We start from the raw sequence: 22,948 nt of genomic DNA, 5'->3' as shown, positions 1-22,948 counted from the left end.
GCCCTAGCAGTCCTCGGCCTTTGCCCTGCCCCCATGGGTGGGGTTATGCCTCACACCCTGGCTGCAAGCCTCCCAATTCTGCTTTCTTAAAACAGCCTCAGCAGGCACTTCTGTCTGTGAAAGGCCAAGTATATTGATGTCTCTGTGTAGAAGGAATCTAGACAACACTGTTCCTCGAATAATTAGAGAGGCCAAAGCTTTGGGGAAGACAAGGTGATTCAGGGATGGGAGCTATATCATCTCTCTGGCAAAACCTTGGTCTCTAGGAGAAGATGCTACATTAAGCTGATGGTCAAGCTGCCTCCTATCCCCTCAGGCCTAATGTGAAAAGACAGGCTAACCATAGTGCTTGCTGGGTGAGGGGTGGGGTATCCATGGGGACCAGGTGGGCTCTGATCTAGGTAAGCTGACAATCCCACTGGTCCCTCAGTGCTGGAGGGTAGAGAGCACAATACACAGTTACCAAGCTCCCCATTTTCTGGAACTAGCTTTAAATTTCAGAGTCATGCCTTCATCCAAGACAGAGCATGGGTAGTTGGGGTGTGAGCAGTAAGAGTGGGACCTTAAAGAGTGTAAAAAGTCAGGGCTTGTCCTTTATGGATGGGGGTGCATGTAGCATAAAAATGACAAGAGCCATTCAACCCTCTCCCCCACCCCATGCAATGTTGTTTAAATTAGTATTTAATATATGATTAGGGGAGTAAAGAGAATTTTACTTCTATTCTTCACAGTTCTTGGCTGAGACTCCTGCAAAAAAAAAATAGATTAAAAAGAGAAAAACAAAAGTTTTTTAACATATATCCTTCATGTTTACATGGGAGATATCTAGGGTAAAATGAGTAACTCAGAGAGGTGGATTAGAACTCAGGCTTAAATGTCATCTTCAGCTACCAGCAAAAGAAAGAAAGTTATGGGGCAGGCTACTTTTTGGGGATGAGGGTGACCAGGAAAATCACAGTAAACAAGAGTAGGGTTTGATATGCAGATTTAAGCTGGTGCCTTCATCACTGATAAAGGTCTAAATTTGTCTCTGTAGATTAACCTTTGTTCTTCCTGTACAGAGAGAAGGAGGGAAACCTGTATAACTTTGTGTTCTATTTTAGGCAAATAAGAGATGACAGAGAGCTTTTCTTGTATCTGCTTCTTTTCAATAGCCTTAGGCTCAAAGAGGCAAAAAGGAAGCATATTCTTGTATTCTGTTTGGAATCTGGTACATTTGATTGAAATTCCAACTCCCTTTCCTTCTCTTTGTGTGATTGTGGGTGTAAAGCCAGTAGCCATGGCCACTATCACAGCCGCCTGGCCCATGCAGGTTAGTATTGGATTCGGACAGTCGGTAAAGAAACAATGGAGCCAAAAACTGGTGGGCCATCATCTTTAATTCTAGCTTGCACCCAGCGGGCAAGTAAAAACACACACTGGGCTCCAAAACGCACTCACATTCAGTGCTCACAAAGCTACTGACTTATCCGAGTTTCCTAGAATCAAAGGTTTCTAGCTCACCAGTCTCATTCACCTCTGTTCTCCATCTCCTTCCTTCTCCCTGCACAAACTCTGCACAAACTGGCTTCTTACTCAGCACTCCACCATCTTGGCTGCTTCTCCACATGGCATTTCTCTGCTCTCCTCTCTGCTCTCTCCTCTAATGATAATCTCAGGAACCAAGAGAGCAAGCTCACGTTCTGCCCCCACTTTATAGTGTAGAAATCCAAACCTTTAATCCAATATACAAAATAGGGAAGTCTCTAATACAGTCACTTATCTGGGGCATAATGGGATTGCACCACCCCACATCAAAAAGGGTAGGAAAGGCTTAATTCCAAAACCAAGCCCCAGGCTCCAAGGGTCCTGCCTGCCCACAGCCCGCCCCCAACACACATTAATATCACTTGGGCGACGGCTTCCATGTGGGCAGTGCCATCTTTAACAAAGTGAGCATAATATATTTTATCTGCCCAACAGTGGGCAAGTTCACAAATTCAACCTTTGTGAATTCAGTTTATGTAAAATGGGAATGATAACAGAGCTGACCTCCCAGAATGGTAGCAATGGCCTGATGAGACTGTATTTGTTTGCAGAGGCTGCCATCAAAAATTGGCACAGACTGGGTAGCTTAAACAAGAGAAGTTTATTGTCTCACAGTTCTGGAGGCTGGAAGTTTGAAATCAAGGTGTTGACAGTATTAGTTCATTCTCACAGAAATATCTGATCCAGGCCTCTCTTCTTGGCTTACAGATGGCCATGTGGCATTCTCCTTGTGGGTATGTCTGTCTTCACATTCTCCTTTTTATAAAGATATCAGTCATATTCGATTAGAGTCCACCCTAATGACCTCGTTTTAACTCAATTACCTCTGTTAAGAGCCTATTTCCAAATAAGGTCACCATCTGAGGTACTTTGTGTTAGGGTTTCAACTTTAGAATTTTTGGGGGAAGGCACATAATTCAACTCATAATAGAAATATTGCCTGCAAAACACTTACTACAGGGTGCAGAGTAAGCATAATCATCATTGTCATAGCCATAATCCTTAATCTCCTGCCCAATTTCATGTTCCGTTTTAGCTTGTTCCACAATGCTTTCTACCCTATCCTTTTCTAAAGATTTTATTTATTGATTTTACAGAAAAAGGAGAGGGAGGGAGGAACAGAAATGATCAACTTTACTTTAGTTGTTCACTGAGTGCTTGTTGTATGTGCCTTGACTGGGCAAGCCCTGGGCTTTGAGCTGGTGACCTCAGCATTCCAGGTTGACGATCTATCCACTATGCCACCACAGGCCAAGCAACACTTCCTACCTTATTTATTCCCACTTGAACCTTTATATCCTATTCTCCCTGATCTGTGGATTCAGTCACCATCCCCAAGATAAAAAAGGATGACTGAATGGTATGACAAAGGTTGGGATCATTGGGTGTGTGGACCGCCAGGTCCAGGGTGCTGGTCTGAGCCGAAGGTCCTGGCTGATAAGTGAAGCCCACCTCTGCATCTTCGGTGATCTATACTCTGAGACTTGCTTACTTCAGCTTCTAGAGAAGGATGTGGGTTATGATGAAAAGTTTGGAATCTTACACTTAATTACTTCTTAGCTCAAGAACTGGCAAGCTACAGTGAGCTGATACCAATGTTGCTGCACTGGCTATTAGCATTATTAGTACATGGCTATTAGTGTCACTATTATACAACCCACAGCCATACTCCCTAGATACAGAGCCATGTGCTCTCAGGTGTAATCAGGGCCAAAAGCCCAAGTGCTCAGTCTGGAAGGTGAAACTTAACCTCTCTAAACCTACAACAGCTTCCTGTTTGAGAAGACCTCCTCTGGCTATTTCCTTCCGGTTTACGCAGGCAGGTGTATGGTCTCTCTAGTTTTTTTCTTTTTTTTTTTAATTTTCAGCCCAGGCCTGGATCTCACACCTGCCCCTGTCTGCATCATCTAATTTAACAATTGGTTATTGAGAACCAATGATGTGTTGTAGACAGCCCTAAGCTGGGCATTCGTGTGTCTAGAAAGAAAAAGAAAAACATCATCCTTGTCTTCAAATTCATCCTCCTTCCATTCCTTATCTTATGAGGGTACCTGGTAGGCGGGGCCTTCCCATTTTTGAAACTGAAAACTTATTTAAAAGAATTATGCACAGTTTCTGTCTTTCAGAGTTGAGACTGGCACGTAGCTTTAGGGCAGACTGTCCCTTTGTTCTTGGCTGCACCCTTGTGGTTAGGGAAACGAGAAGCAAGTGCTCTCCCAAGACTCTGACACGGTTGCCTCCGACTGAGAGGCTAGGTGTGCTGCTTAGTCGTGTAGATCAGGAAGGTATTTTAGTGGAACCATGCCTCTGCAGATTCCTTTAAAGAAACGTTTCCTTTCCAATTCTGGTCCAGACTGCCAGTGCTGGTAAACTGTAGCACTTGTACCAGGATGGTAAACATTTTTTTCCCTCCAGCCTGTTGTTGGGAGGAAAGATGGAACTGGGAAGACAGAGAACGCAGAAGGAACGTGCAGCCTGGTCTTCAGGTCACTGATGGGGAAAGAGTGTGGAAAGGGGCTGGGCTGGCCACATTCCCCAAACCCAGACTTTAGAAAATGTGCCGTGGGACTCTTGCGGGGTTGTCCTGTTTGGGACCCGATGTGTGACCTCATGCCTGTGGGTGGGTGGGGGTCAATTTCAGTGGTGTCCCAACTGTGGACTATTTGAGGTTAGGATTTGAGGACTGGGGAGGCAGATCTATGCTTGGAGAAGGAAGGTGGCTGGCAACCAGGCAGAGAACCAGTCCAGTAAATGGCTTTGAAATCAGGTCCTGGGCCTGGATGTTCCAAGAGTGGCCACTCCTAGTCGCTTTAAATTGTGCTTTACGCCGCACTTCCCTACTGTTAGTCCTAGATCTTCAGTATCATCTTGCTGAAGTTCTAGCCTGTTGGCTGTACTGATGTAGCAGCCAGGGTTGAATCCAGAAGGAACAGCCGAATCCTGAGTGAGGGCATCAGAGGTGGACATCTGATGGCATCAGGAGAGGTCAGCTGGCTCAGAGGCCCTGTGACCTCACCAGAGACCATGGGACAGCTTGCTCCGGAGCACTGTAGGCTGTACCTTAGGGGCTGCAGAAGAAGCCGGAGGGCGGGGGAGAGGTTAATTTCCAGCAGGTAGGGGAAGCTCTCCTGGATTAGATAAAACAGCTACCTTTCACCCTTTATTTCTTTGCCTCTTCAAAAAAACCATCTGGTAATAATCTATGCTTCCTTTTGTCTTGGAGGATTTCACTGACACCTTTCCCCTGGTTCACATGCAGGATCTAAATAAATTTAGTATCTCTTTGGCCTATTGATGTTGAACATGACAGAGAGCACTAAAATAATGCCACTTGTGACAGACTGTCTAGGACAAGCCAAACCCTTCGGTGCTTATAAACAGGTGCAGAAGGTCTCAGATGCCAAGAGTTCACAAGGGGGAGAGAGGAGGGGATCTCCCAGGAGAAGCATCCCTGAAGTGGGAGCCACAGTCATGATGACAGGTGACATCTTGCTAATTCTTGTCATGGTGGTGAGAGGGGGTTGAAACTGAAGATTACGGTGCAGAGTTGCAGTGAGGGGGGCTTTCTCTTCGCACCCAAGCACATTCTGAATGTCCACTTGTGCGTTTGCAGGGAACACCTATTTTCTAGTTACCATGGTGGGTCATGCACCACCTCCCGGGATTCTAGGTGCTAGATGCCCCAACTGTGTCTGCTGGTTGCTGGTGTCAGGACCGCTCTCCACGGGGGGTGGGGGGGGGCAGTGGGAGCTGAGCTCAGGGCAGAAACTAGCTGTGTGCAGCGAGCAGCAGATTAGAAGCAAGCCCCCTCTGAGAGGACCTACATAAGAAATGATTGCAGAAGAAACAGCGAGAAGAGACTCCAAGGAGAAAAACATTTAGTGCGTGAACCAACCACCTCGCACACCTTCGGAGCCCTGAAGGCACCCCCTCCTTCGCAAAGAGGCTGCATGGATCAAGCAGCACTTTATTTGGAAAATTCAGGTCAACAGCCTGCATTTGCACAACATGGAGCCAGCTGCCTGTTGGTGCGTAATGTGTGCCAGCTCATACCTGTAGGTGATTTGCACAGGGGGTCCTTGATCCTGCTCCTGGTGGGGGCTTGGCGCTCTCCCCAGGACTCAGCATGGCTCAATTCAAGAAATCCCCAAAACGTAAAGGAGCAAGACGAACGGGCTGCAAGTCCTGTGGTTTGCAGCGAGCCAGGAGGCCTAGAGCAGTGTTCCCAAACTGGCAGAGCTGGGATGTTTGGGTTCCTGGGAGAAGGAGCCAGGCAGAGCCCAAGGAGGGATGACAGGTCTCTTCTGCCCGCTGGACTGTTCTGGGGCTGACGTCCTTTTTCTGGAAATCACACAAAGACAGAACCTATAACTTTTTTTTTGAATGCAGATGGAGTTTTCCAAGGAAGGACATTTAGTAAGTTTCATTCAGGAAGTCTTTGTTACCAATAAAGACTTAACAAAGTTAATTAGACTAAACAGCAATTATCATGTCTCCTCATTGTTCAATTATCTGCTGAACTGGTGTTTCCTGATTAATTTTCTGATTAAAACGTATTAAGTTGAAAAGACCAACCAACAGGCCCTGACAGGTTCCTAAAGAAGGAGAAAAGCTGCCACTGGCTGTGCAAGGCAGTGGCCACCGGGGCCACTCAGGTTGTTTCCACCTTCCCAGCTGGTGGTCAAAGGCAGGTGAGAGGGGCCCGTGAAGGGGAGGTGGCATCCTCTCCACCTGCATCCCACCGACACAGCCATGAGCATCAGCACGCAGAGTCTTCCTTTCCCCAAGCCGGACGTTCCCCTAGATGGAGACAGCATTTTGGCAAATGGCACCTATTGGTTGATGCATTGCAGAAATAGCATGTCACCCTCCACCTCCCTCACTCCTTTCTTTAGCTTGCCCAAGATGTATTATAATAATTTCCTTTTTTAAAAATAATTTTTTTTTTTTTTTTACAGAGACAGAGAGAGAGAGTCAGAGAGAGGATAGACAGGGACAGACAGACAGGAACGAAGAGATGAGAAGCATCAATCATTAGTTTTTCATTGTGACACCTTAGTTGTTCATTGATTGCTTTCTCATATGTGCCTTGACCGCGGGCCTTCATCAGACCGAGTAACCCCTTGCTCGAGCCGGTGACCTTGGGTCCAAGCTGGTGAGCTTTTACTCAAACCAGATGAGCCCGCACTCAAGCTAGCAACCTCGAGATCTCGAACCTGGGTCCTCCGCATCCAAGTCCGACACTCTATCCACTGCGCCACCACCTGGTCAGGCTATAGTCATTTTCTTAAAACTATCCTTTACTGCCTTCCTAACAAAACCTCCATCCTGGCAAAAGCCCCAGCCTGGCTCCCCCTGCTCAAAGGTCCTCCCTGAATTGACACCTCCGCTCTTAGCGTCGCCGAAGAACCCTTTTCACCCTGATGACTCATGACCACAGACCTCAGATGGAAATTTAGCACTGCCCAGCAATGCCGCTACATTCCCCCACCGTGTTCCCTTTCCCGCGGTGAGACAGCAGCTCCTCTCCGCCCACATCCCCAGCTCCCCCTCCCTTTGTCACTGTCGGCGGATGACCTTGCCTTATACTTCATTGAGACATAAACAATCAGACAAGAACTTCTGGGTCTTCCCACTAAATTGACAAATCTCCGCCAGTTACAATGGAAGACGTGTCTCTACTCTTAACAGAGGCCAACCCCCTGGATCCCGCTTTTTCTCACCTTCTCAAGGACTTTGTTCCTGTAAATAACCTCTCTTTCCTGCATTGTCAGTTTCTCCCCTCTCAACTGGACCATTCCCATTCCCATTAGCATGCAAAATGCTATATAGTGCCTCTCATCTAAAGAAAAGAAAGGAAAAAGAAAAATTGCCTTCAAAGAGCACATATATGCTCTATTCTGTTGGATGTCTGAAACATTTCATAAGAAGAAGAAAGTAAAACAAAAGTTGCAAGTACCTTCCCTGGAGCCCACATCCTGTCCCCATGTTGCCCATTTTTTCCTACCATTCCTTACAGCAAAACTTCTCAAAGGAGTTGATATATCTACTGCCTTCACTTCCATTCCCCCCACCCCTCACCCCAGCATTCTCTCCTCCATGTACTTGAACTTAACTTCTGTCCTCACTAAGCCACTGAAATTGCTCCTGTTGTGGCTAATGACCCACAAGTTGCCCAATGGTTCTTTTCTCATCTTACCCAGCCTCAGCAGTACAAACACTGTAGACCTCTTTCTCCTTGAAGTGCTTGGTCCTCACACTGGCCTGCCTCTCCTCCCTTCCTTCCTCCCTCCCTGCTTCTTCTCAGTCTGCCTCGCCCTCTCTTTCTCAACTCAACATTAAAGTCCTTGAAACTCTGTGACCTCTTTTTTCCCCCTTTCTCTACTTCTTTAGGTGATCTCACAAGACTTGGCATTAGGCACCATGGCTTGAAGTCCCTTCCATAAGCTGAATGATTCACATATTTGTGTCTCCAACCTTGACCTCTCCCTTGCGGTCCACTGTAAATGTCCAGCTTGGGACTCAACATTTCCACTTGGATATAACAGAAGTCTCTATCTAAATTCACCCAAAAGGAAATTTCTGATCTCCCGCCATACCTAACCCAAATCCACCCTCCCCCAAATGATCACATCTCAGTAAATGACACCATGTTTGCCTGTCTACTGAAGCTAGGCTAAAAATGTAACATTTTTCTTGAGTCCTCTCCTCTGCTCACAACCACATTGAACCAGCAAGCCTTGTGACTTGCCTCCAAATCAAGTCTCCATTCTGGCTGCTTCTCCCTGTCTCCACTGCTACCATTCTAGGCTAAGTCACATCAGTTCTTGCCTGGACCCAGGTCTTTTACACTGGCTTTCACTCTTATTCCTAGAGAGCCCTTTCTCCATAGATCAGTGTATTAACTATCTATCACTGTGTAACAAGTCACCCCATCCTAAGTAACATAAAACAATAACTCTTTTGTTTGTTCACAATTCTGTAATTCAGCAATCTGGGCCAGGCTCAGCTGGCTGGTTTTTCTGCTGGTCTCACCTGAGGCCTCTCATTCTGCCACTGTCAGCTGATAGATCAGCTGGGGCTGGTTGTTCTAGGGACCCTCAGCTAGAACAGCTTGTCTCTTCTCTACTTGGTCTCATTCTCCAGCAGATTCACCTGGGTTTCTTCACATGTGCCCGGGTCTTAATTTATAAAGGTGACTGGGTGACAACATGGAAAGAAAAATTTAATGTTACTCAGAGTTCCTCTGGAAACAAGAGCTGTAGCGCTTCATGCAGGAACCTGAGGGGAACACTGGTGTCAGACAGGAGGCAGAAAGAAGTAAGAGGAAGACACAGGGCTTTATTGGGATTTCTGTGGGAAGCACGTCAGGACAGGGAAACAGTTTAGGATTGGCCAGTTTGAATAATCCTCAAGAGCTCTGAGGCATAGAGACTGTCTCAGTTGTCTGGTACTTGGCACTGGTTGGTTTAAGGCAAGGGAAATATTGGCCTGGTGTGGGGAGTTAGTTAAAAGAGGTGGTTGGGGGATGGGCTTAGGATTGGTTGCTTTCCAGAAGTCAATAGCCTTTCTATATGCCAACAATGAAACATTTGAGAATGAACTCAAAAGAATAATCCCCTTCACGATTGCAACAAAAAAAATAAAATACCTAGGAATAAACATAACAAAGAATGTAAAGGACTTATATAATGAAAACTATAAACCATTGTTAAGGGAAATCGAAAAAGATATAATGAGATGGAAGAATATTCCTTGTTCTTGGTTAGGAAGAATAAATATAATCAAGATGGCCATATTACCCAAAGCAATATACAAATTTAATGCAATTCCTATCAAAATTCCAATGACATTTTTTAAAGAAATGGAGCAAAAAATCATCAGATTTATATGGAACTATAAAAAACCCCGAATAGCCAAAGCAATCTTAAAGAAAAAGAATGAAGCTGAGGGCATTACAATACCTGACTTCAAACTATATTATAGGGCCACGACAATCAAAACAGCATGGTATTGGCAGAAAAATAGACACTCAGACCAATGGAACAGAATAGAAAACCCAGAAGTAAAACCACATATATATAGTCAAATAATTTTTGATAAAGGGGCCAACAACACACAATGGAGAAAAGAAAGCCTCTTCAATAAATGGTGCTGGGAAAACTGGAAAGCCACATGCAAAAGAATGAAACTGGACTACAGTTTGTCCCCCTGTACTAAAATTAACTCAAAATGGATCAAAGATCTAAACATAAGACCTGAAACAATTAAGTACATAGAAGAAGACATAGGTACTAAACTCATGGACCTGGGTTTTAAAGAGCATTTTATGAATTTGACTCCAAAGGCAAGAGAAGTGAAGGCAAAAATTAATGAATGGGACTACATCAGACTAAGAAGTTTTTGCTCAGCAAGAGAAACTGATAACAAAATAAACAGCCAGCCAACTAAATGGGAAATGATATTTTCAAACAACAGCTCAGATAAGCACCTAATATCCAAAATATACAAAGAACTCATAAAACTCAACAACAAACAAACAAACAATCCAATAAAAAAATGGGAAGAGCCCTGGCCAGTTGGCTCAGCGGTAGAGCGTCGGCCTGGCGTGCGGGGGACCCGGATTCGATTCCTGGCCAGGGCACATAGGAGAAGTGCCCATTTGCTTCTCCACCCCCGCCCCCCTCCTTCCTCTCTGTCTCTCTCTTCCCCTCCTGCAGCCAAGGCTCCATTGGAACAAAGATGGCCCGGGCGCTGGGGATGGCTCCTTGGCCTCTGCCCCAAGTGCTAGAGTGGCTCTGGTCGCGGCAGAGCGACGCCCCGGAGGGGCAGAGCATCGCCCCCTGGTGGGCAGAGCGTCACCCCTGGTGGGCGTGCCGGGTGCATCCCGGTCGGGCGCATGCGGGAGTCTGTCTGACTGTCTCTCCCCGTTTCCAGCTTCAGAAAAATACAAAAAAAAAAAAAAAAAAATGGGAAGAGGACATGAACAGACACTTCTCCCAGGAAGAAATACAAATGGCCAACAGATATATGAAAAGATGCTCATCTTCTTTAGTTATTAGAGAAATGCAAATCAAAACTGCAATGAGATACCACCTCACACCTGTTAGATTAGCTATGATTAACAAGACAGGTAATAGCAAATGTTGGAGAGGCTGTGGAGAAAAAGGAACCCTCATACACTGTTGGTGGGAATGTAAAGTAGTACAATCATTATGGAAGAAAGTATGGTGGTTCCTCAAAAAACTGAAAATAGAACTACCTTATGACCCAGCAATCCCTCTACTGGGTATATACCCCAAAAACTCAGAAACATTGATATGTAAAGACAAATGCAGCCCCATGTTCATTGCAGCATTGTTCACAGTGGCCAGGACATGGAAACAACCAAAAAGCCCATCAATAGATGACTAGATAAAGAAGATGTGGCACATATACACTATGGAATACTACTCAGCCATAAGAAATGATGACATCGGATCATTTATAGCAAAATGGTGGGATTTTGATAACATTATAAGAAGTGAAATAAGTAAATCAGAAAAAACCAGGAACTGCATTATTCCATACGTAGGTGGGACATAAAAGTGAGACTAAGAGACACTGATAAGAGTGTGGTGGTTACGGGGGGAGGGGGGAGAGGAAGAGGGGAAGGGGGAGGGGGAGGGGCACAAAGAAAACTAGATAGAAGGTGACAGAGGATAATCTGACTTTGGGTGATGGGTATGCAACATAACTGAACGACAAGATAACCTGGACATGATATCTTTGAATATATGTACCCTGATTTATTGATGTAGCCCCATTTAAAAAAAATAAAATTATTGAAAAGGAAAAAAAAAAGATTGGTTGCTTTGTATACGGAAGGCAGGCTCACTAGACAAGTTGTTTACTGTCTCCAGGAATTAGCTAGCCCTGGAGGTTGAGGTGTGGGTAGGCAGTCTCTGCCTAGTTAACAAGGTGCCTCCAGTGATATCCAAACATCATAAAATCTAGGAAAATAATTAATACACGAAGTAGCAAGAGGGTAAGAGTGGAAGCTGTATAGTGGTGTTGTTGAGGTCTAGCTTTGGAACTTCCAAATATCGCTTCCACTGCATCCTGTTGATTAAAGTAGGTCATAAGGCTAACTCAGATTCAAGTGGGGGGAGAAAGAGACTGCCCCCTCTGGATGGGAGAGTGACACCACAACACAGCAAAGGATGCGCATACAGGAATTAGAGGGAACAGTAGCTATATTTCACAACCTACAGTGTGTCCATAAAGTCATGGTGCACTTTTGACGGGTCACAGGAAAGCAACAAAAGACGATAGAAATGTGAAATCTGCACCAAATAAAAGGAAAACCCTCCCAGTTTCTGTAGGATGATGTGGCAGCATGTGCGCATGCGCAGATGATGACGTAACACTGTGTACACAGCGGAGCAGCCCATGGCCATGCCAGTTGAGATGTGGACAGTACCGAGGAAAGCTCAGTGTGTTCTGTGGCTCGCTAAATTTGAATCCGTGACCAAAGTGCAACGTGAATATCGGCGCGTTTATAACGAAGCGCCACCACATAGGAACAACATTACTCGGTGGGTTAAGCAGTTGAAGGAAACCGGCAGTTTGGTGGAGAAACCCCGTTCTGGTAGGCCATCAGTCAGTGACGAGTCTGTAGAGGCTATATGGGATAGCTACCTAAGGAGCCCTAAAAAATCAGTGTGTGAGCCCACACCGAACTGCACTGAATAGGTATGAAACTGGGAGAGTTTTCCTTTTATTTGGTGCAGATTTCACATTTCTATCATCTTTTGTTGCTTTCCTGTGACAGGTCAAAAGTGCACCATGACTTTACGGACACTCTGTATATCACAAGTAACCAGAAAGATCTTTTAAAAGTTGGAATCAGAAGATACTGCTCTCCTTATAAAACCCTCTGGTGGCTTCCTTCCCATTGCTAATGAAATAAAACCCATGGCCCTGCCCTTCGTGGTCTGGTCCCTGCTAACCTCTTTGATTTTATTCCTTATCCCTACCTTGGTTCATTGAGCTCTGACCACATGGACTTTCTACCCATTTCTTGAATGCCCCTCACTAACTGCAGCCTCAGGATCTTTCCATGTGCCCGGGGTGCTTTCCCACAGAACTTGGCACTTTGGGCTCCTTCATCTGTCTTTCAGGTCGCAGCTGAATAGTAAGTAACCAGGAATGCCTTCCTTTCCCTGCTCACCGTAACGATCTTTCCCTACCTCTACCACTAAAGGCCCTCTCTAACGCTTTACCCTGTGTTATCTTCTTAATTATAATGAGTAACAATCGCATAGTACTTATTCTGGGCCGGGCACAGTGCTCAGCTCTTCCTGTGTATGTGCTCATGACATCCTCACAGTCACCTGATGAGGCAGACACGATTCATATCCTCATTTGCAGACGAGGAAACGAAAGCATAGAAAAATCAAGCCACTTGCCCAAGCTGATACATCTTTGTCATGTTAACTTGTGTTTGTTTATATTTTATTATTATTTTTCATCCCACCATAACATAAGTTTCAGAGAAATAAGACATTGGCTCTCTGATTCAGTGTTTAGAATAGTGTCTACTACATAGATGATGTTCCATAAATATTTGTTGAATAAATAAATAAACCTTCCAGTTCAATTTGATTTGTTGCCAAATCTGTCTACAAGAATAATGTTTGCTTCCTAAACATTTATTAATTTCAGCCACCTTTCTCTTTCTTCCACATGAGTAAAGATAATCTCTTACCTGGTCCTGCGCCATCTTCTCTAGACCCAGTCTCACTTCCTCCAATGCATGGCAGAGAGACAAGCTCAAATAACAAGTTAGGTTGCATTCTTCTGCTTAAAAACCTCTCGTAGCTTCCGATGATCATCACAACAAATTGCTAACACTTCAGAACGGCCCATGTGGGCCTTCCTGATCAGGCTTCTTCTGCTTCTCTGCCAGTCCCCCCAGTCCCTAACTTTCTGCCATTTCCCAAACTTGCAGAATCTTCTCACATCCATGCCCTCGTCTGGGGCACCCTTCCTCTCTTTCTCCATGCAGACTCCTATCCATCTATTGAAACCCAGTTTAAATAATCCCTGTTCATATTTATGGGCACATAGTTTATAATACACTTCTCTATACCATAGATATTTGTCCATCCATCCATCCATCCATCCGTCCGTCCATCCTCCATCCATCCTCCATCCATCCTCCATCCATCTTTTACTGAACACAACCTTCAGAAGCTCAGTCTGGGAGTTGCAGAGGTGTAGTGATTTTTTTGGTACACCTATGCATCAGCATAGCTGTTTCTTCCTTTACACTGAAAAAGCCTCATTTGGTTTTATATTCCTAACACCTCGCTTAATAAATGTTTGCTGAATAAATGAAGATAATTATGAAACAAACCCGCAGAGGCTATTGAGAGAGGACCTGAAGTTGACTTAACGTAGGGTGGGAGGATCAGGGAAGGCTTCCTGGGAGAGGTGATGTCTGAGTTGAGACTCACCTAACTCTTGCCTTGCCTCCTCCAATTGTGAGCTTCTTCAGGGCAGGGATTCTTCTTTTTTTTTTTTTTTAAATGAATCATTTAAAATATATATTTTATTTTTTATTTTATTTAGTTTTTTTAGAGAGAGAGAAAGGGAGAAAGAGAAAAGGGAGAGGAGCAGAAAGCATCAACTTTCATATGTGCCTTGACCAGGCAAGCCCAGGGTTTTGAACCAGCAACCTCAGCATTCCAGGTCGACATTTTATCCACTGCACCACCACAGGTCAGAAGGGCAGGGATTCTATAACATTTGTACTTTTATGGTGGATAGCATATAACTTAGTGTTTGGTACATATTAATTAACTCAAGAATTTTTTCAAGTTTTTTTTCTTATGATAAAATACACATAACATAAGATTTACTATCTTAAATTGGAATCAAGAGGCTGATCAGTTGCATGCTCACCCCTTCCCTTACTGCCTTCCTCCCTTGTGTTCCCTGTGTAGGCATCTGTCATCTGTCTCCCTTGCTAGATTACAAGCTCCTCTGAGGCTGGAGAGTGAATGGTTGACATGTTTGTATTCCCTACAGTGCCTGCCACGTGGCAGGCAAGCATCAATAAAGGGTTGTTAAATAAATAAACAAATAAATAAATAGTTGCATTGAATGATTTATCCTAATTAACTCTTCGGAAGTAGTTTCTCAGGACGGATCCAGCATGTAGTTTCTGCCATCTTCCAACAGGCTTAGCTTTATGTGCACCAGATTCTGGTCCTCCCAGGTTCTATGGACTTCTCGATAAACTGCCTGTGCATGTGTCTCGCCTTGTACTGCATTGGGCAGCTCAACTCTGCCCCCAAGAGCCCTCTTTTTCTGCCAACTTGATTCCTGGGCATGAGGTTTGGTCTCCATGATTCCTGGAAATAATATTGTATTGTAAATGAAATATTATTATGTGATGATCGTAGGCTGGGACCCCAGGGCAACCTGAGGCTGGTTAAAAACACTATCGCTGAGGACCATAGCTCCAAACCCAGTGTGGTGCATGAGTGAGCTAGCCTTGGCCTTGGGGGGCCACCTTCACCTTAGCTCTGTTGGCATCAGGGCCTGAAATGTTTGGTCTGCTTTATCTTCTTCCACCTTAGAGTTGGGACCTCAAACTCAGCTCTGACCATGTCAGTGGGAGGAAAGATGAGCCTAACGCTTTAATATCCGTGAGTGGAACCAGGACTGAGAGAGGGGTTACCTTAGTGCTTAGAGCTGAGCTTGCCTAGATCACTGACCAAGGCTTTTTCCCTGGGCCACGTCCTTTGCGTGCCTCTTACCTAACCTTACAGGAGGGAAGGGAACAGTCATAAAGTGGCCACACCCGTTTTTGCTTGACCCCTTTGAAGCCCCATTCAGTGAGACCTTGGCCCAAAATGCTGGCCCTGAGTTTAAATGGTGTTTGAAGGCATCCCTCCTCCAAGAGGTGTGGAGCCAGGAGGATGGGAAGTGCAGGCTCTTTGATCTCTCCCTAGAACCTCGCATCTTCCTTCCAACCACCTCCAGGCTGTGGGCCCAGTTCAGTCCCAGAGAAGGGGAAATTTAAGGAGGTCTCATTTAAGATTTAGCATTTCAATGACTCAGTCCAGTCTTGGAGAGAAGCCCTCTGCTTCATCCTGAAACCAAAGCCCTCCTGGTATCTGGGGCTTATTTGCATACCCCTCTTTCCCCTCCTCATAGTCTGGTTTGTATCCCAGTCATTGGGACCATACTCCGCTCAGACCATCCCTGTGGGTATGGGACATCTGTCTCAGGGCCCAGAGCCTTGGGCCTTAAGCTTTTTTACTTCCTGCAGATTCTTTGCATTTCCCTTTTAACTCACACATTGAAACACTTACTGTCTCCTAAACCTTCTTGCGGCTGAACTTGCTTAGACAGTGAACAGTTCATCTGTTGAATACTTGTTAGCCCTTCTCTAGATCCTGGGGCACCACTGGCACAAGCTGACATTTCACTCGGCTGCAGCTGGGCTCCCCTTCTAGCCCTGGCCTCCTTCCAGCTGGGGTGCCGGGTCTGCAGGCTCTAGCCTCTCCTGGTCCCCTCAAACCTCTACTCTGGAGTTTCCAGTTCCTCTGCTCATCGATCTTGCATAAAGACTAACTAAGTCTAGACACAACTGCTTCACTCCTGATCATTGCTGCACTGTTTAGTGTCACCCAGATAGCAGCTTAAAATAATGAAAAGCTTTGTTTTTTAAGCATTATTGATTTACTATCAGTCATTAGTCTCCAAAGAGAAAATATCTGAGTCGACTCGGACTAGACCATAATAGGAGAGGATAGTAATGGCCCCATGTTAAATGGAATAAAATATGATTGCATTCTGTTGTTTTGATTTTATACTCAAATAACCTGAGTTTTGAGAAAATATAGATATATCTGCCCCCTGCCATTGTAGTTTTAGAGACAAACAAGTTTTTGTTGAGGACTGGTTTGATGAGACTAAATAATGTTTGAGACGTGATTATTTCATTTATTTGTGTATTCATTTATGTATTTGTTTATTCTGTTGAACACCCCTTGAGTTCCTATCACACACTAGACACTGAGCTAGGTGTAGATTCAGAGGTAAATAAACAGGAGTCCCAGCTTCAAGGAACGACTAACTGCTCTGGAAAATGGGGCAGATTATTACAATACCACAGTTATGGAAGGCAGCCTCCAAGGTGGGCCCCCAGTGGCCCCTGCCTTCTGGTTTTCATGCATTGGTCTACTCTCCTTCCCTTGTGTGTGGGCTGGATCTAGGGACTCACTTTTAATAACTACAGGGAAAGTAATGGAATATCACTTCCACAATCAGGTTGCAGACAGGCTCTGGCTTCCATCTTGGGCTGCCCTCTCTCACTCTCTTGCTCACCTGCTTTGCGGAAGCCTGCTGCCATGTTATGAGCTTATCTCCAGCTAATAGCCAGTGAGGACCTGCGGCCTGACAACAGCCACAGCAACGAGCTTGGAAATGGATCTTCTGAGGCCTACCAGCAGCCACAAGAGCAAACTTGGAAGTGGATTCATGCCTCTTGATCTGCGCAGCATCCTGTAGTACCCTGATGCGCTGAGCGAAGAAGGCACATCCAGATTCCTGAAGCACAGATACTGTGAGATAATACATGTTTTCTTTTTTTAAAAATCATTTTTATTTTTAAATTACCATTGACATACAATATTATATTAGTTTCAGGTGTGCACCCCAGTGTTTAGACATTACATAACTTACTAAGTGATCATCCCAATAAATCTGGCACCCATCTGACAGCATACATAGTTATCAGGATATTATTATTATTATTATTTGTATTTTTCTGAAGTGAGAAGTGGAGAGGCAGAGAGACAGACTTCCGTATATGCCTGACCAGGATCCACCCAGCATACACACCAGGGGGTGTTGCTCTGCCCATCTGAGACATTGCTCTGTTGCAACTGGAGCCATTCTAGTGCCTGAGGTGGAGAACATGGAGTCATCCTCAGCACCCAGGCCAACTTTGCTCCAATGCAGCTTTGGCTGTGGGAGGGGAAGAGAGAGATAGAAAGAAAGGAGAGAGAGAAGGGTGGAGAAGCAGATGGGTGCTTTTCCTGTATGCCCTGGCCAGGAATTGAACCAGGGACTTCCACATGCCTGGCCAACACTCTACCACTGAGCCAACTGGCCAGGGCTAGGATATTGTTGACTATATCCCTTATGCTGTACTTTACATCCCCATGACTAATCTGTAGCTACCAATTTGTACTTCTGTTTTTTTAATTAAAATTTTTTTTTCCAAGTGAGAGGAGGGGAGCTAGAGAGACAGACTCCTGCATATGTCCTGACAAGGATCCACGTGGTAAACCCTGTCTGAGGCCAATGCTCTGCTCATATGGGGTCATGCCCACAACTGAACTGCTTTTAGTGCCTGAGGCAGAGGCTCCATGAAGCCACCCTTAGCGCCCTGGGCCAATGCACTTGAACCAATGGAGCCATGGCTGCAGGAGGAGGAAAGAGAGAGAGAGAGAGAGAGAGAGAAAAGGAGGAGGGGATGGGTGGAGAAGCAGATAGTTGGTGTCCTGACTGGGAATCGAACCAGGATGTCCACATGCCTGGCTGATGCTCTACTGCTGAGCCACCAGTTTGTACTTAATTCCTTCACCTTTTTCACTCATCTCCCAATCCCCTCCCATCTGGTGACTACCAAAATGTTCTGTGTATCTATGAGTCCGTTTCTGTTCTGCTTATTTGATTTTTTAGATTCAATTGTTGATAGATACCGGTATATATTTATTCCCCTTTTCTTGTTCATATTTTTTTATCTTTTTTTTCTTCTTAAAGAAAATCTTTTAACATTTCATGAAATACTGATTTGGTGGTGGTGAACTCCTTTAGCTTTTTCTTGTCTGGGAATAGCTTTACTGAGTAGAGCAATTTTGATTGAAGGTCCTTGCTTTTCATCCCTTTCAATATTTCTTGCCATTCCCTCTGCCCTCCAAAGCTTCTGTTGAGAAATCAGCTGACAGTTTTATGGGAGTAACTAACTGCTTTTCTCTTGCGGCTTTAAAGATGCTCTCTTTGTCTTTAACCTTTTGCATTTTGTTTATTATTTATATTTTTATTTATTGAATTTATTAGGGTGACAGTGGTTAATAAAATTATATATGTGTCAGGTGTACAATTCTATAATACACCATCTGTATTGTGTGTTCACCACCCCAAGTCAAGTCTCCTTCCATCACCAGTTATCCCCCGTCAGCCCCTTCTACCTCCCACACATGCCTAAGCTTTTGCATTTTAACTAGGATGTGCCTTGGTGTGGTCCTCTTTGGGTTCATCTTGGGATTCCCTGAACTTCCTGGACTTGTAGGTCTATTTCCTTCACCATATTAGGGAATTTTTTTACCATTATTTTTTTCAAATAGGTTTTTAATTCTTTTCTCTCTTTCTTCTCCTTCTGGCACCCCTATGATGCAAATGCTGGGACACTTGAAGTTGTCCCAGAGGCTCCTTACACTATCTGCATTGTTTTTTTCTTTTTGCTGTTCTGATTGGGTGTTTTTTGCTTCCTTATATTCTGAATCACTGATTTGATTTTTGGCTTCATCTACTCTACTGTTGATTCCCTGTAAATTATTTTTTATTTTGGTCAGTGTATTCTTAATTTCTTACTGGTTCTTTTTTAATGCTTTTTATGCCCTTTCTATGCAGTTGGAGTTTTCACTAAGTTTATTGAGCATCCTTATAATCAGTGTTTTTAACTCTGCATCGAATAATTGTTTGTCTGCATTTTGTTTAGTTTTTTTCTTTCTTTCTGGAATTCTGTTCAGTTCTTTCATTTGGGATATGTTTCTTGTCTCCTCATTTTGGCTGCCGCCCTGAATTAGTTTCTGTGTGTTAGGTAGAGCTGCTACATCTCCCAGGTTTGGTAGAGTGGCCTTATGTTGTAGGCGTTCTGTAGGGTCCAGTGGCACAGACTTTCTGATCACCTAAGCTGGTCACTCCAGGTGTACCCCCTTTCCCATGTGGGCTGTGCACATATTCCTATTGTAGTTGAGCCTTGATTGCTGTGGGCACGTCAATGGGAGGGATGTATCCCAGACCTAATGACTACAAGGACTAACTGTGACCATCGTGGAGGATCAGCTGTTCACGGGCCCACCCCACGGAACAGGACTCTGCTCCTGATGAGTCTGCCTCTTGAGTATGTCACTTGTGGAGGTGGTTGTGGGGTACTTCCATGTAGTCTAAAGCTGTCCACATGGTGTGCCGACTCTGGGGGCTTCTGGAAGGTGCAGGCCAAGGTCAGCCACTGCCTGTGTTCTGCCAAGGGCCACTGGACACGAGCTACAAAGTGATCTGCAGTTGGCTGCTACTTGTGTTGGGCTTGGAGGTGCCCAGGAGAGGCCAGCCTGGGAACCAAGGCTGACTGCTGCTAGTGCTGGGCCTGCAGTCACTTAGCAAGAGGCTGCTTGTTTGAGAGATTTTAGGAAAGTCTGAAGCATGATCCAAGACAGGCCATTCATACGGAAAAGCCACTGAAAACAGCTTGGATGGGGCCTGCAAGTTGGGTGGGGTGGGGTCTCAGGAAGTCACCAGGGTTGGGTTAACAGTGTTAAGTTGATGGATACTCAGATATTATACCTACCTGCTGGCTCTGAGGGGCAGGGCTCAGAAAAGGACCAATAGCCTCTGCCAGCACTTTTGTCTGACAGAGAGCTACCCCTCCAGCTCTTTCTCTGATGCCACACAATTCAGTTCCTCCCTGTATGTCCCTGGTGCCTTTTGAACTTCTGCCCCAGGACTATAACTCAGAGCCAGTGAGTCTGAGTGAGTCCATGGTCAGGCCCTTTAAGAGGAACTGCCTGGAATTCCAGCAGCCCTCCATCTCACTTAGTCACAATCCCCACTGGTTTTTACAACCAGAAGTTACAGGACTTCTATTCACGACACTGAGGCCCTGGGCTGGGGATCCGGTGTGGTGCTGGGACCCCTCGCTCTTGATGGGGAATCACTGCAGCTGAGACAGTTCTCCTGACTTTTACCTACCACATATGAATATGGGACCAGTTTGTTCTGTGTCTCGGCCTCCTCCTACCAGTTTAAATGAGGCTTCTTATTTAAGTCCCTAGTTGTGAGACTTCCATTCAGCTAGGTTTCAGGCAATTCTGAAAGTGCTGTAGTTTGGTTGTAATTTTGGCGTGGTTGTGGGGTGATGCAAGTACTACTGCGTTTACCTACACCACACATTGCCTGAAAGCTCCCTGTTTGCCTTTTTAAGCCACTAACTTTTGGAGTAATTTGTAATACAGCAACAGATAACATACAAAATTATGTGTTTGCTGGAGAGATGAAGCATGTGTTGCAGGAGAGTAAATCTGCATGAAGAAGTTGGCTAGGTTTCCCTGTGGAGGCCATGGTCCTCTCGCCGGGAAGATAGAGAGAGATAATTGGGGTGATCCATCCTCCTCATTCCTTTTCTCTTATCACCACCACACGATCTCCGTGCTCCTCCCTTCCAGTCCTTTGTACCTTGCTGAAAACCTGAGCCATGTTGTTCCGTAGGTCGGGGCTAATACACTATTGTTCATGGACTAAAAAAAAAGATGTTTTTCTACCCACACTCTCTTCTAGCCACAATGGAGTGGCTGTTGTGGCTCTCTTACCCGGATCCCAATCTTAGCTGTTTTTGCCCCAAAAGGAGCCCAGCATTTCATCTTTCGTTTACAAGTCTCTGCTCAGCACAGCTCGGCACATCTCCCTGTGTCCTCCTCAATTAAAAATGACACAAAAGTAAAGGAGACACATAGCTCTTTGAAAAAGCTTCCCGATCCAAACTTTTTAATGAGACAGAATAGAAAGAGCCTGTCTTATCTCTTCGATGCGACTCCCTTGTGCTGTAATCAAGCAGAATTAATTAAAAGCAATCAAGTGGCGAGTTGGCATGGGGGCCTGCGGCACCAATCTTTCATCTTAGCCACGTGAGTGTTGTCCCTGAAGGGGCGGGGCTTCGGGCGAGAGAGTGGAGTGGGTCCCCCGCACTGGAGAAAAAGCGGCTCACCCAGAAAGCTTGCACTGCCGGTTGACCCGGGCTGCCGCTGACGGAGGGAGTCGGGCCTGACTCAGAGAAGCATTTCTGTGTAGTTTCGTAGTTCCCGTTGAAGGATCTAGACTCGAGTTTCTCAACCCCTCGGGCTATGGACACAGAGGCTGGATACTTCTCTGTGGTGGGCGACTGTCCAATGTATTGTAGGATGTTTAGCAGCATCTCGGGCCTCTACCCAACTAGATACCAGTAGCACCTTACCAGTTGTGAAAGCCAAAGATGTCTTCAGAGATTATCAGATAGCTCCTGGGGTGGGGTGCAGGGAACAAAATTGGCCAGGTTTGAGAACCATTGGTCCGGAGGAGAGTTTCCTTCAATAAAGGTGCATTGTACCAGCAGGATCACTTTTCAAGTATTGTGGCCCCTGGGGCACTAGGGTATCTTAATGATGACGAAGATTCTGCTTGCAAAGACTAGGGAGGTTTTATTGTCCAGATGGGAGCTAACAGCCAGTTGCATAGAGGCTGGTGATGTAAAGCCTTGTGTCTAAAGAGGGATGAATCTTCCCAAGATGCAAACTCCCCTCCCCAGGCAACATTCTACAGTCGTTGTGCAGCAGCGCACACTCTCCCCTGGTGCCAGCTGTCTTCCTTTCCTGCGACATTTCTCAATACACAGCAGTAAGTGGGGGTGGTGGGGGTGACGGGACATCAGAGGACTTTCATCCCCCATTAGGTGATGTTTAGTCTCACCAGTCCCTTTCTGTCTCTTTGCTCAAAAGTATCTTATGGGATCTTGGGATCTTTGGCACCTGTCATACCCGAAGGCTATGAGCTGTGCTAGACTTTTTACACCTTCAGGAGTATGACCTGGGCAACTCTTCCTTGGTCCAGTGACAGTGAATTAGGTGCATAAAATCGTATCCTATAGAACGGTCAGGAGGAAATTGAAAAGCATGCTAAGGTATCCAAGGAGTGCAGGCTTTCACCCAGTGGCCCCGTTTATTAGATAAAGAAAGACACAGAGCTGAAACATTGCTTAATGCAGGCTGGCAGGGGTTGAAGCATTGCCCGGGCCTAGGGAACACAGCAGGAGGAGTTTTCACCCAAGCTTGTTCGGCGCCGCAGAAGGAGGGAGTCTATTATAGCTCCCCTCTTCTCACTGAGTGTGTATCTTCTTAAGTCTCCCCAACAGACTGGGTGCCTGCAGGTTGGGGGAAACATGGGACCATCCTTCCTTGGTAGAGACGGAAGGAGTAGGTGACCTTTGAAGGAGGTAGGGAGACTAATCATTTTTAGAGCCCCCATTACGCGCCAGGCACGGTGCTCACACTTCATGTGCCCTGGCAGCCCAGAGAGGACTCTCATGCTCCTCTCTTAAGGAAACTGA

The sequence above is a fragment of the Saccopteryx leptura genome, chromosome 3 (genome assembly GCF_036850995.1).
Source record: "Saccopteryx leptura isolate mSacLep1 chromosome 3, mSacLep1_pri_phased_curated, whole genome shotgun sequence".
Taxonomy (NCBI): domain Eukaryota; kingdom Metazoa; phylum Chordata; class Mammalia; order Chiroptera; family Emballonuridae; genus Saccopteryx; species Saccopteryx leptura.
The sequence above is the reverse complement of the archived record's forward strand: the minus strand, read 5'-3'. Positions refer to the sequence as shown.